Source organism: Trachemys scripta, chromosome 1, assembly GCF_013100865.1.
Source record: "Trachemys scripta elegans isolate TJP31775 chromosome 1, CAS_Tse_1.0, whole genome shotgun sequence".
NCBI classification, from domain to species: domain Eukaryota; kingdom Metazoa; phylum Chordata; order Testudines; family Emydidae; genus Trachemys; species Trachemys scripta.
In genome coordinates, this window is record NC_048298.1 from 137,943,388 (window position 1) to 137,957,788 (window position 14,401).

Genomic DNA, 14,401 nt, shown 5'->3' on the forward strand with positions numbered 1-14,401 from the left:
AGGGACCGAATGGCTAGGTAGCAGTTCTGCAGAAAAGGACCTAGGGGTCACAGTGGACGAGAAGCTGGATATGACTCAACAGTGTGCTCTTGTTGCCAAGAAGGCTAATGGCATTTTGGGCTGTATAAGTAGGGGCATTGCCAGCAGATCGAGGAACGTGATCGTTCCCCTTTATTCGACATTGGTGAGGCCTTATCTGGAATACTGTGTCCAGTTTTGGGCCCCACACTACAAGAAGGATGTGAAAAAATTGGAAAGAGTCCAGCGGAGGGCAACAAAAATGATTAGGGGTCTGGAGCACATGACTTATGAGGAGAGCCTGAGGGAACTGGGATTGTTTAGTCTCCAGAAGAAAAGAATGAGGGGGGATTTGATAGCAGCCTTCAACTACCTGAAGGGGGGTTCCAAAGAGGATGGAGCTCGGCTGTTCTCAGTGGTGGCAGATGACAGAACAAGGAGCAATGGTCTCAAGTTGCAGTGGGGGAGGTCCAGGTTGGATATCAGGAAAAACTATTTCACTAGGAGGGTGGTGAAACACTGGAATGCGTTACCTAGGGAGGTGGTGGAGTCTCCTTCCTTGGAGGTTTTTAAGGCCCGGCTTGACAAAGCCCTGGTTAGGATGATTTAGCTGGGAATTGGTCCTGCTTTGAGCAGGGGGTTGGACTAGATGACCTCTTGAGGTCCCTTCCAACTCTGATATTCTATGATTCTATGATTCTATGAACCCCTGCTGCTTCTGTGGATCCCAGACTTCTCAGGGCTTCCTGAATGGAACAGGAAGAGCAGTGGTACATTGGCATTAGGAGTGTTTTCTTCTTCAGATGTGACCATCAGTGGCAGCAGAGTCTTGTAGAGCTTCCTGTTCACCCTCTTAGAACTTGTTCTTAATGCTTACTAATTAAGTTATGAGTGACCATTGCTCATCATAGAATCATAGAATTCCTATCCCTACCCTCCAGCGTATCTGCCACTCCTCCCAGTTTAGTGTCATCTGGAAACTTGCTGAGGGTACAGTCGACGCCATCCTCCAGATCATTAATGAAGATATTGAACAAAACCGGCCCCAGGACTGACCCTTGGGGCACTCCGCTTGATACTGCCTGCCAACTAGACATGGAGCCATTGATCACTACCCGTTGAGCCTGATGATCTAGCCAGCTTTCTATCCACCTTACAGTCCTTTCATCCAGCCCATACTTCTTTAACTTGCCGGCAAGAATACTGTGGGAGACCATATCAAAAGCTTTGCTAAAGTCAAGGAATAACACATCCACTGCTTTCCCCTCATCCACAGAGCCAGTTATCTCCTCATAGAAGGCAATTAGGTTAGTCAGGCATGACTTGCCCTTGGTGAATCCATGCTGACTGTTCCTGATCACTTTCCTGTCCTCTAAGTGCTTCAGAATTGATTCCTTCAGGACCTGCTCCATGATTTTTCCAGGGACTGAGGTGAGGCTGACTGGCCTGTAGTTGCCCAGATCCTCTTTCTTCCCTTTTTTAAAGATGGGCACTACATTAGCCTTTTTCCAGTCATCCGGGACCTCCCCCGATCACCTTGAGTTTTCAAAGATAATGGCCAATGGCTCTGCAATCACATCCGCCAACTCCTTTAGCACCCTCGGATGCAGCAGGATGGTTTGTTCCTGCAATCTCAATAAGGATTCTTTAAAATACAGCCAGCTCTCCTGGACTCCTTTCCCCTTCACGTTATTCTCCCAGGGGATCCTGCCCATCAGTTCCCTGTGGGAGTCAAAGTCTGCTTTTCTGAAGTCCAGGGTCCGTATTCTGCTGCTCTCCTTTCTTCCTTGTGTCAGGATCCTGAACTCGACCATTTCATGATCACTGCTGCCCAGGTTGCCACCCACTTCTACTTCCCCTTACAATTCTTCCCTGTTTGTGAGCAGCAGGTCAAGAGGATCACGGCCCCTAGTTGGTGCCTCCTACACTTGCACCAGGAAGTTGTCCCCAACACTCTCCAAAAACTTCCTGGGTTGTCTTTGCACTGCTGTATTGTTCTTCCAGCAGATGTCAGGGTGATTGAAGTCCCCCTTGAAAACTAGGCCTGTGATCTGGAAACTTGTTAGTTGTCCAAAGAAAGCCTCATCTACCTCCTTCTCCTGATCTGGTGGTCTATAGCTGACTGCCACCACAACATCACCCTTGTTGCTCACACTTCTAAACTTAATCCAGAAACTCTCATGTTTTTCTGCAATTTCATACTGGAGCTCTGAGCAGTCATACTGCTATCTTACATACAATGCAACTCCCCCACCTTTTCTGCCCTGCTTGTCCTTCCTGAACAGTCCTTCCTTTACCATGTCTCTACAATCCCACTCATCCTCTCCAGCCCACCTGCTCCAGGCCTTGATCACCCATCCCATTAACTCTGCCCTCCCCCCACATCTCCTCTCATTCCCCTTCAGAGCCCACTGTAAAATCATCTCACCCATCAGACCAGCCCATTCTGATCCCTCCCCTGGCTCCTTCGCAGATCCTATGCTAGAGCTAGCAAATTCCCCAAAAATGCATCTCTCAGAGCCACCCAAACCATGTGTGAATTCAGCAAATCCTGTCAGTCACACACAAAAAGGGAACGTTTTGTTTTAAAAGTCAAACCAGTCTGTTTGGACCATTCCACAGCAAAATGTTGTCACTTTTCATTTTGAAATTGAGGCAACTTTAAAAAAAGGGGTGGGGGAGTTGAAAAACACCCACAAACAACCTGAAACGAAAAACCAAAACAATTTTGTTTCAGGCCAAACCGAACCAATATATATATTTTTTTTATTTCTCCGACTGGCCCCCAAACTGAAAAGTCACTGATTCGCTCAGCTCCATTCAGTACCGAAGTGCAGCTCCTTGTTGAGTCTTTGCAAACTTCTTCCCCACCTAGTTCTCCGGGCTCATTCCCCCGCCACTCTCACAGCCATTCCCTTTGTGTCCTTCCCTGGCTCTCCCTTGCCAACCCTCTGCCATGCTGCTCCTCAGGCTAACATTATTCTCCCTTTCTCCTGTCCCAAACTTCCCTCTCTTCCTTCAAGTTCCTCCTTAAACAAGATCCTGCTCAGGAGAATGGGAAATCAAATAAACAAAGCAAGAGATTCGCTGCTCTTTGGGGTCGGGCCTGTGCCCTCCCCTGTGTTGTACAGCCCCCAGCATGCTGTTGGGACTCAATAAATACCCACGGGTCCTGCGCTCTGACTGCCTTTTATTGCAGCCTTTAGGAATGGGATTTAGTGTCTGTGTGTATCCTTAGAAAAGAATCTTCTCAGCCTTTTTATTCTCTCAGCCCAGGGCACCAATGCAGCTGTGGTTGGACTAGCAATTGGAGCGCCTCACACTGAGACAGCCAGCCAGTCCAATCTCTTGCTTCAGGGATTCCATGGTCACTGAGGGGTGAGGAAGGAATTTTTTTACCCATATGGCAGAGAACAGCAAAGCTGGCCAGGTGCATTGTGGGGATTTCACCTTCCCCTTTGCCGCTGCAAGAGGCAAGATACTGGAGTGGACTGACACAGAATGATTTTGCACCTTGTGGTCGAATCTCCTTTTCTCATGACACATTATATAGACAGGGTTTGTGGGGAGGCCCCGGGGCTCCCTTAGATTAAAATTCCCAACAAAAGCCAAGAGCAATCCTCCCTTAATCCAATCTGGGGGATGCAAACCCCAAGGGCTCTAGCCATACAGCCCCAGCCCACCTTGCCTCTGTGATGTCAGCAGTGGCCCTGTGTCACAAAGGGGGTAGGCAGCCTGTGGCTCAGTGTGCTCTGGGAGCTGGAGGAGGGAGCACACGGCTGTCTGGGCTCTGCTTTTCAGACAGTTGGGAGCATTTTTTGGAGTGTATAGCACCTGTTTACACAGAACTCACGGAGGAATCCACATCCTCACTGTCATCTGCGATTATATGTGAGACATCAAAATTCTTCTGTGGCTCGACCAGCACAGGGGTGAGGGACCTTTCCTAATGTATCCTCAGGGGTAGAAAAAAGAAGTACTAAATTATACCAAGATCTGAGAATCAGCCTTTCTTTAGGTAAATATCTAAAAAGCAAAAATGGAAAACAAGATTAAAATCACTGATTTAAATCAAGATTTCCTGTGCTTGCTGATTTAAATCACAATGAAAATCATTGATTTGACTCACTCTGATTTAAACCAGTCCATACTGCTGTGAACTCGGTGTGGGATGGAAAGGGGTCATTTTAAATTGTGTTGGATGTCAATTAATTTTATCCCAAAACTTAGTAAAAATATTTAGGTTAGAGAAACAAGAAATGCTAGGCTAGCTCTTACTATCTCTTTTTCTGACAATTCAGGGTGTGACTCCACTATTTTAGTCACAGGGGCTCTTTTACATACCTTAGGGGACACCATGATTAAAGCCAAGCAAAATAATCACTGTTATTAACCATGGCTATTTTATTATTAAAGAAAAGAAAACACTAAACAAAACAACAAAAGACAGAACACAAATGATAAAAGGCTGATTTCTGTTCAGTCTCATCTGTATGCTTCTCTCTGGAGAGCTTTGAACAGATTACACCTTTGTGAGCAGACCTGCCTTTGATGGGGCACTTTCCTTTTTGTAAGTTGAAACCAAAGTCTTATTTCCCAAAATTATTGTGAGTCATAGATACTAAGACTGTTTATAGATGGGCAAAATAATTTTAAGAGCAGGTGGGTCCTATTAATAACTAGACTGCTTATAAATGGGCAAAGTAAGCAATTTTAACTAAATCCTCTGAAATAGAAGAAAGTAGTTAAATTACTTAGTTAGAAGAAACCATTTAAGGAGCTGTCTTGAGACTGGCCAATTAACAAAATATTTAGAATCTTAAATTCAGTTAAATCCCACTATTTCTCCATTTCCTAATGTTTAGCCCTTGTCTCTTTCCCAAATGCATGGTCTAACCATTTAGTGGTTAACAGGAGAAACTGTTAACATCTTAAATTACAACAGCATTTCCATATCACAACAAAACTGTTACAAGAGTTTATAACTCTAATCCCTTGGCAGGGTTTTAGTTAACTTCTCTTACCAACACAAGCTGAAGTTTTGGGGAGGTTTCCTTGGGCTGGTTTCTTCACAAGTCTTCTCTCTTCTGTCTGTGTCAGCTTGCTTGTAGAGAGGGAGAGGATGAGTTGAGTTTGAGCAGGGTAGCAGAGCTTGTGCAGGGTGCTCACAAAGAGTTTTTATACTCGTCTCTTCCCTATTTCCGTGCAATTTTAGAAAAACACACACCTCTCTTGTCCTTTCATTAGCTCCGTACATTCATGGAGCCTCTTCATCTTATGGATAGGTAGTTTGTTAATGGGTATATGTGTTAGGGTTGTAAGTCTGTCTTGACAGTTATATTTCCTTTGTTTTTGTTGGAGAGATTCTCAGAACATCTTCAAATTTAGTCTTTTAACTCTTACCTTATTCAGTTCATTTTCTGAGATATTTCTTCAGTTTCATTAGGGTTCAACAGGAAATTAAATTCTGTTTTTAAAAAGTCCAAACCTGTGGTTTATGTAAAGGTTTTTAGTTCTCGAAGCAGTCTTTTAAAATTAAATCATTTTTAACGAGTCTTTAGCTTAAATAGTGATTGAAGAAGTTGTTGATTCTCTAGAACAATTGTTGATGATGATTCTTCTTCTCTTTCTGAGTTGGGGGAAGGAGTGGCTAGAGCTCTGCCAGTAACTAATTACTTCCCCATTAATATAATTAATAGTCTAGACTTAAATGTCTTCTTATATTCGTAATCAGCTGAGCAAGGTTATTAGATTTCATGTTAATACATAATGCATTTTACAACACGTAGCAATGATATTAGAAAACCACATTAGATACTTTGCATTCAGTTAAAATACTTTGCAAATATGCCCTCCAAAAAAGTTTGCCATTTCAATATTTTAGAAATCAACTAAGGTTTTCTACAAAACTTTTTCTCAACTACACACATTTTTCTCTAAAAATTTAAGGACACAAGCAGAGGGTTTTCTTGCCAAGAGGGGCTGGTAGAGCGCACTTTACAGCCTAGATTTATTGTTCTAACACATCCCTAAATTCATTTTGGAATATCCAACATAAATAACATCCTCACCTTCTCCTACAGGGCCAGATCTTTCCTAAAACATTTTTCTTTATAACATTTGTTTTATTGAGATAAAGGACTAGATCTATAATAAACTGGCAGCTTATAGAAGAGGGCTGTGTTCTGGTGTAGATAAAACACTCTTTTGGGTGCTTTGATTCTTGAGTTCCTTAGAGTTACAAGTGGTTTGTTATAGCAATTAAACTTCTATTAAATATTTTTTACAAAGCACAAATGCCAATAATCAACACATATTTTAAACAGAGCACAAAAAGAAAATAGTATAAAAGTTAAAGCGGATTAAAATGAGGACAGCTGCCTTTTAAAGTTTGTACAGACATGCTTGCGGGACATAAACAGTTTTATGGTCAAGGAGATGTTATTTTCCAGACATTTGCTTGTTTCTGGATGACAGAAAGCTGAAGCCTTCTGCAATTTCTTTGATTAGCGTCAACATTTTATAACCTAGCTAACTAAAACTGGGCTACTCTTATATTTTCAAGCATCTTGGTGATAATATACTTATGGGTATATTTGAATGTTCAGTAAAGGCACAAACATGTTTGTAATGACCTAACATTATAAAAATAAGTTATAATAATGCTATTAATAAAATTTTTACATCAATATTGAGGTCTCACCACCTCATAGCAGTCTTATCTCTCCAGCCAGGCAGGCAGCAAAAAAACCTAAGTCTGGGTCTCCTTGGCCCATCTAGAACCATGTGTGAGTATCGTGGGGTCTGTGTCATAGGAAGGAAGCCCCAGGGACTCATTCACGTTGGTTCTTGTCTTAGCAGCCAATATGGATCTTTATGGCCACCTCTGCCGACTGCTGGTCCGGTCTGGAGGTGAGTAGGAATTCTCCCCAGAAATGGACCCTCCTCTCCCCCATTGCTGTCCTCTCCAGAGCTACCTGCAGGGGACTACTGGGAATCTGCATGGAATCTCCATGTGCTTGGGGAGTCAGGGTCTCTCCTGTTGGAGGATTTTTGGAGCATTTTAGCTTTATTTAAACCCCCAGACATTTCTAGCCCTTCTGTGTGGCGACGACAGAGGAAAGGAAACAGAACGCCAGGTCTGTGGTAGCCAGAAAGCCTTAAAAGCTTCAAGCCGAAAAACCTCCCAGGAAAACTTTCCTGGGGTTTTTATTCTTTCTACCTCTCTGCTTACAACACTTCTAACTGGTTACATTCTTGCGCATAGGGAAAGCATACAGTGTACAACAACATGAGATAGCAAACCCATATCTTGTGCACGTGAAAGCCAGCTGCGAGGGAGACAAACAGGCCAGCCAAGAAGTTTCCCAAAACACAGACGCTGGGGTGAAGGCCACTCCTGCCTTGTAGCCATGGAAACAGTGTGCCGTAACCATGGGCTGGCAATTTGGGAGCTATGCATTCCTACATCCCCCCATTTTCTATTTTAGATGCGGTGTTTAAACGGAGCACCCTCGCAGGGTAACATGCACAATGCCACTAGATACACTGAACAAAGCAGCAAAATAAAACACCAAGAACTAGGACTAAAACCCCATACTATAAGAGGGTTTTTATCCACCCTAAGGGTAACCATGACTAAATATAATTTCACTAAAAAGGAAAAACATCCTGGCAAATGGTTTAAGCATAACATTTCAGCATATCAATTTGCTATTGCATGCAATTACTATTATCAGTAAGCTTAAAACAACACATTTCTTTTACTGTCTCACACCCCAGATGTTGCTGGGTGGTTTGCAGACAGGAACAAGGCAGGTACTTAACAGACCTTGCATGTCCGGGGCAACGGCTAGGCAGAAATCAGATTGATTTAATACTTGTGCCAGGTAAACCCAGATGTCTTGGTGAATTACCCAATCCCACATGCATCCTCCCCATGGACCCGGCAGGATACGGTATGTGGGATCCCACACCCCCTCAACCGGTCCATATGCTTGGAAGGAGCACTGAGAACGTCTGCACTTCCACCCCGAAAGTCTCCAAGTATGTCTCCATGGCCACAGATCAGATGGTACTCCTGATGTGTTTGTAAGGGCAGTGGGCCAAGCCTGATGCTCTAGATCATTTTGAATGGCCATTAGCTAGTCATTCCGGAAATCCTGAATTTCTGAACATGCTAGATCCCACTGCAATGCCTTCCCAGCCTCAGTGATATTCAATACCATCTCTGTCAGCAACTTCTGGGTCATTGAACTAAGGGCGGAAATGACATGTAACTCACCAACTCCAGCCTGTATCTGGGTTAATTGTACTCCAGTAACAAGGCCAATGGCCTTCTCTAATTGCCCCAATTTCTCATCATATTCTTGGTTCTTAAAAATATTCCAAACTGCTGCTGCACTATTGGCCCCATCCCATAGGGATCCGGTCAAGTCTTTCTTCTTTCTAGAAGAAATAACCCAAGCCCTCTGTTATGCTAATCTAATGGCAGCCCCCTGTGAGCAATTTGGGTATTCATTTAATTGTTCACTAATTGGGTGACCAAATAACAATAAGGGCCTCTCTCATTGATTTTATCAAATATATGGCATTGTCTGTATTTGGATGTATTACAGGGGTAATAGTGTAATAGAGGAGATGGCAGGGGCAATGGCAACAAGGTGCCTCTGGTACTTATCATTTAAAATCCAATTAGGGAGGGCAATACATGCTGAAGGATTTATCCAAAACACAGGGCGCAGCCTGTAGAATAAACCCCAAAATCCAATCAATACCACGTTCCCAAGAATGGGTTCCACAAGTTTCTTCCTGCTAGTGTATAATTCTTTGTTTCTTCACCAGGGTCAGTTCTTAATGTCTCTTGTAGTCAGGAATCCCTGGACTTTGTGGTTTCAATAAAGCAAGTGTTCCTTCTTCTCTTTTCCTGAAACAGTGTGGTTTAGCATCATACAGGGGAGAGGTTACTAGCACATCACCCTGTAATGGTTTTGCTTCTTCTAGAAAAATCCAAAGCACAATAGGTCTGTCAGTGGACAAGGGAGAGGTTACTAGCACTCCACCTTGTCACAGCAGAGCTAGAAGGAGAAATAGGCTTATCATCAGTCGGAGAGTCCTCCCGAGGTGGAGGGGTCTTTTTACAGTGAAAAGCATGGGTCCAGGCAGGTAGTCCTTGGCACTTCACAGCGGTGTTGGTGGTTAACAGGACTTGGAAAGGGCCTTTCTAGCATGGAGCCAAAGCAGTCTTTCGTTGATGGACTTTACATTCAGTCTCCTGGTTTCAATGAATGGCAGGGGTGCTAGGGTCTTTGGGTAGCACTTCTCTACCTGTGAGAAAAGAAACCTAACACATTTCATTAATGCCTGGCAGTGTTTTGCAGATTTTACAGCTGCTTGGGCACATTCAAGCCCCCCCCCACACACCCTTTTCTTGGGGGTCAGCCAAGTTTTGGCTGTGGCCTTGGATGAGCCTGCTAGCTGTATTTTCCTCTCAGTTAACTCATTCTGTGCTTTTTCCTCTTCTCCCTTTCTCAGCTTCTTTTAACCTACAAAGGAAACTTCCACTCTTCACTCATACACCTTTTCCCAACAATGAACACATACACATTGCCTTTATACAGTACATTAGTCTTATTATTCAATGTAGGCCATGTACACCCTTCCAGTAAAATAACTTTATTACAGAGCTTTGGAGCAACAAACCGGGACAAGCACACCCACTTTTGAGGAGTCCACTCAGTACAACCTCTGGTGTCCAATAGCTTTCCTCCCTCCCCAGCCCTCTGGCTAGAAATCTGAGGTAGCCAGAAGGATCCCATGGGCAATATGGGGAGTGGGTTAACCTTCCATGTCCTTGTTTCCAAAGACTGTTGGTAAGCAAATTTTAACAACAATTTGTCAATTAAAAAATCTGGCCAATGAAGTTTCTTTTTCTTACTTAAGCAAATGTATTAGACTTTAGTATATCACATTTTCCTGATTTATCCAAACACTTTGTATTCCAAGTTGAATAAAACAAGTATCTGCTTTTTGATTTAATCCTCCTATTTAATTTTGAGCTAGACTGTCTTATGAAAATATTAAACCCAACAATTCTGGCCACAAGACAAACACCACAAGACAGGACAAAGAACACAAAAATAATTCCTATTGTACCAGTAAATGCATGGTACATTGAATGCTATTCAGCTGGCATCCGTTTTCTCTGATAATCTGAAAGACAAAAGAACAGAGGTCTACCCCTTCTGGGCAGTCAGTCATTGCTTAAAATATTTCTTTATATACACATACTCTTGTTGATTTCAGGCAAAACAGAGGAATTACCCCATATTTCCTTGTATTTGTTTCATATGCAGCCCAGGTTTCAGTGGCTTCTACCTTATTAGTTAGAAAATTGCATTAATACAGATGCTTTCTGGCTTGCTTCCAGATCCAAAGCTATCCACAGCTTAAAGATTCTTACTTAAAAAGGGTCACAATTAACTTTCCCAGTCTTTTGATTGCCTTTTACTTCTAACTCCTGCTTTCAAACACACAGTGATCTGAAAAAGACAACACAACTTATATTAGTAGGTTTGCATTTCTTTTACCTCTACTACAATATACACTGCACATGTTTTGGGGAAAATTCACATCCTCTCCACAATTCAATTTCCACAACACTAGCCACATCAATTTCTACACAAGGTGTAACTATTTCTTTTTTGAATACCAGGTAAAGGCCATTTACTTAACATATAATTCAAAGGGCTATCCTTAGAGGGTTTTACCAGAGACCCACCCATCTGCCTGCTGACACTCTAACAGAGAATTACACAGAGAACAGAGGGAATTATGGCCTAATAGGATCCTATTACAGGAATTTCTACTAATACTGACCGCTACAGGGGATGGGACAGAAGGATCCCAATTCGACCTCAGAGCTTCATCGCACGCGATGGCTTCCACTCTGAGGAATTACGAATGAGAGGCTCAGTTCCGTTCACACACCTAACGCCCAATGTATAAGACAGAAATTCATTAACCGGTTAACCAAAACCAAAACCAAACCAAACCAGAACCAGATAGTGTCTCCTTATCCTATTAGGACTCACCTTATCGGAGCACAAACCCCAGGGGCTGCGGTGAAGCAGAGAAAAGGGGCGAAACACCCCGTTGGCGCCGTTCCCAGTTCGCCGCAGCCGTCCGGAGTCCAATGCCCGAGCTAGGAGAGTCCCGGCGGAGTCGCCAGAAACTGTTACTGAAATATCGGGTCCACCTAGCTGAGAGCCAATAACAGCCAGACAGGGATAAGGAGGAGTTGCTTTATTCTGCAGAATAAAGGAGAGCTTTGCACCTTGGTACAAAAACTCTGTCTCATACACATTTTACCATTCCAATTATCATCCTGGGGATTTGAAATCCCCATGCTTATAATTACTTACTCCTTTCCTTCCACTATGCCCTCAAAGTTTCCAACCTGTTTTCCAGTCAAGAAGCCATAACGACCCGCAGTCCGGATACCAGGGGCACTGGCGATCTATTTCCCTTAGAAGGTCCTCAATATGAGCGACCGGGACAACGACACATGATCGCTGCCGTATAATCTTTTGTAACTCTCTTGCGTGCTCCTTCTGGGCACTGGAAAGTCCCCCCCCCCCCATACTCAAGAATCAGGGGCGGCAAACGGCCGAGGAGGTGCACTCGGCATGTCCAGCCGGTGAGCAGGGGGTTATCACGTCGGGGTCACCAGCTGTGGCGACGACAGAGGAAAGGAAACAGAACGCCAGGTCTGTGATAGCCAGAAAGCCTTAAAAGCTTCAAGCCGAAAAACCTCCCAGGAAAACTTTCCTGGGGTTTTTATTCTTTCTACCTCTCTGCTTACAACACTTCTAACTGGTTACATTCTTGCGCATAGGGAAAGCATACAGTGTACAACAACATGAGATAGCAAACCCATATCTTGTGCACATGAAAGCCAGCTGCGAGGGAGACAAACAGGCCAGCCAAGAAGTTTCCCAAAACACAGACGCTTGGGTGAAGGCCACTCCTGCCTTGTAGCCATGGAAACAGTGTGCCGTAACCATGGGCTGGCAATTTGGGAGCTATGCATTCCTACACTTCTGGACTGGCAGGGAATTCTCTGATGGGACCCCAATGCAGCTCTGCCATCCCAGCCTTGTCTGCACTCTCCTTGTCTCCTGAGGGAGATCTGTTATTAACTAGAGAAGCGGGGACAAGCAGAGCTAGGGAAGTCCTGGCCTCTTGGGCTAAAATAATAACCATCGTCCTGAGCTTCATCTCTCCCCAGAGTGTCCCACGCACTCACCTCTCCCTGGGCCCAGGGCAGGGTTAGCTGTTAGCCCAGCGTATACCTGCGGAGAGCAAGGCTCCAGGAGGGAAGTGGCTGGCCCAAGGCCAGAAAGCAGGAGTATACATCCCTGGTACACTCTGGAAGTGACCTTTGTAGGAGGTGAGCAGGCAGAGACAATGGGCCAGATCCTTGGCCCCTGGTAAGGCTGCATGAAGGGACATTAAGCTCTCCCTTCCAAGCTCCCGCGTGGTTTCCTCACCCCAGCACAGGGGCAGGGAGGAGCCCTTGGATGCTGTCTCCCCATCCCTGACCTGTCTGTGTGGGTCTCTAGACTGTCAGTCCTTCAGGACAGAGATTGTCTCTGTCTGCATTGTGCTGTGCAACTGGGCCTGATCCTGACTGGAGCCTCTGGGCGCTGCCATAACATCACTAGTGATAAGTAATCAGGGAAGGCCCCGCTCTTCCAAACCGGGCCCCGCCATCCCTGCCATCTCTCAGCACACAAATTACCCCAAGCAGCAAAAAAAAGCGCCGCCCTGCTGAGCCCCCCCCCCCCCCCCCCGGCCCCGCGCCACCGGAGCCCCCCCCCCCCCACGGAATGCTGCACCGCGCCACGCCGCACCGCACCGCACTGTGCTGCCCCCCGCCACCCCAAGATTGGCCGCCCCTTGCCTGGTGCCTGGAGCCAGCCCTGACATCAGCATCCCACACCTTGTTCCAGCACTCCACATCTTCGGTTCCTGACCCATCAAACTCTGCTTCTATATGATCCAACTTGCTGGCCTGTTCTTTAGATGGGAATTAGAATCTGCCTCTCATAGACTCATAGACTTTAAGGTCAGAAGGTACCATTGTGATCATCTAGTCTGACCTCCTGCACAACGCAGGCCACAGAATCTCACCCACCCACTCCTGTAACAAACCCCTAACCTATGTCTGAGTTATTGAAGTCCTCAAATCGTGGTTTAAAGACATCAAGGTGCAGAGAATCCTCCAGCAAGTGACCCGTGCCCCATGCTGCAGAGGAAGGCGAAAAACCTCCAGGTCCTCTGCCAATTCCTTCCCGACTCCAAATATGGCGATCAGTTAAACCCTGAGCATGGGGGCAAGACTCACCAGCCAGCACCCAGGAAAGAATTCTCTGTAGTAACTCAGATCCCACCCCATCTAATATCCCATCACAGACCATTGAGCATATTTACCTGTTAATAATCAAAGATCAATTAATTGCCAAAATTAGGCTATCCCATCATACCATCCCCTCCATAAACTTATCAAGCTTAATCTTAGGGTGACCAGATGTCCTGATTTTTTTGCCCTCCGCTCCGGTGCACAGGAGGAGCCCGAGTGTCCCAGGTGGGGCGGAGCGGAGAAGCCTCTGCTGTGGAGCCGGGGCGACGGCGCTCGGGAGCAGCTGGGCCGGGAGCTGCAGGAGGGGCCTGGATCATGGCTCGGCTGCACAGCTCGGAGCCCAGGCTGGGCCCGGGAGCGAGGGGATGGAGGAGCTGGGGGTGTATCAGGGGTCGGAGCCGAGAGTTGGGTGGAGACGGGGCTGTGCCACTGTCGCCTGGCGGTGGGGGGGGGTGCTCCGGCCCCTCTCCCCCCCCCCCTACGTCCCAATATTTCATCTTTGTCATCTGGTCACCCTACTTAGTCTTGAAGCCAGATATGTCTTTTGTCCCCACTATTCCCATTGGAAGGCTGTTCCAGAACTTCACTCCTCTAATGGTTAGAAACCTTCATCTAATTTCAAAGTCTAAACTTCCTAATGTCCAGCTTATATCCATTTATTCTTGTGTCCACATTGGTACTAAGCTTAAATAATTCCTCTCCTTCCTTGATATTTATCCCTCTGATATATTTATAAAGAGCAATCATATCTCCCCTCAGCCTTCTTTTGGTTAGGCTAAAGAAGCCAAACTCTTTGAGTCTCCTTTCATAAGACAGGTTTTCCATTCCTCGGATCATCCTAGTAGCCCTTCTCTGTATCTGTTCCAGTTTGAATTCATCCTTCTTAAACATGGGAGACCAGAACTACACACAATATTCCAGATGAGGTCTCACCAGTGCCTTGTATCACGGTATTAACAT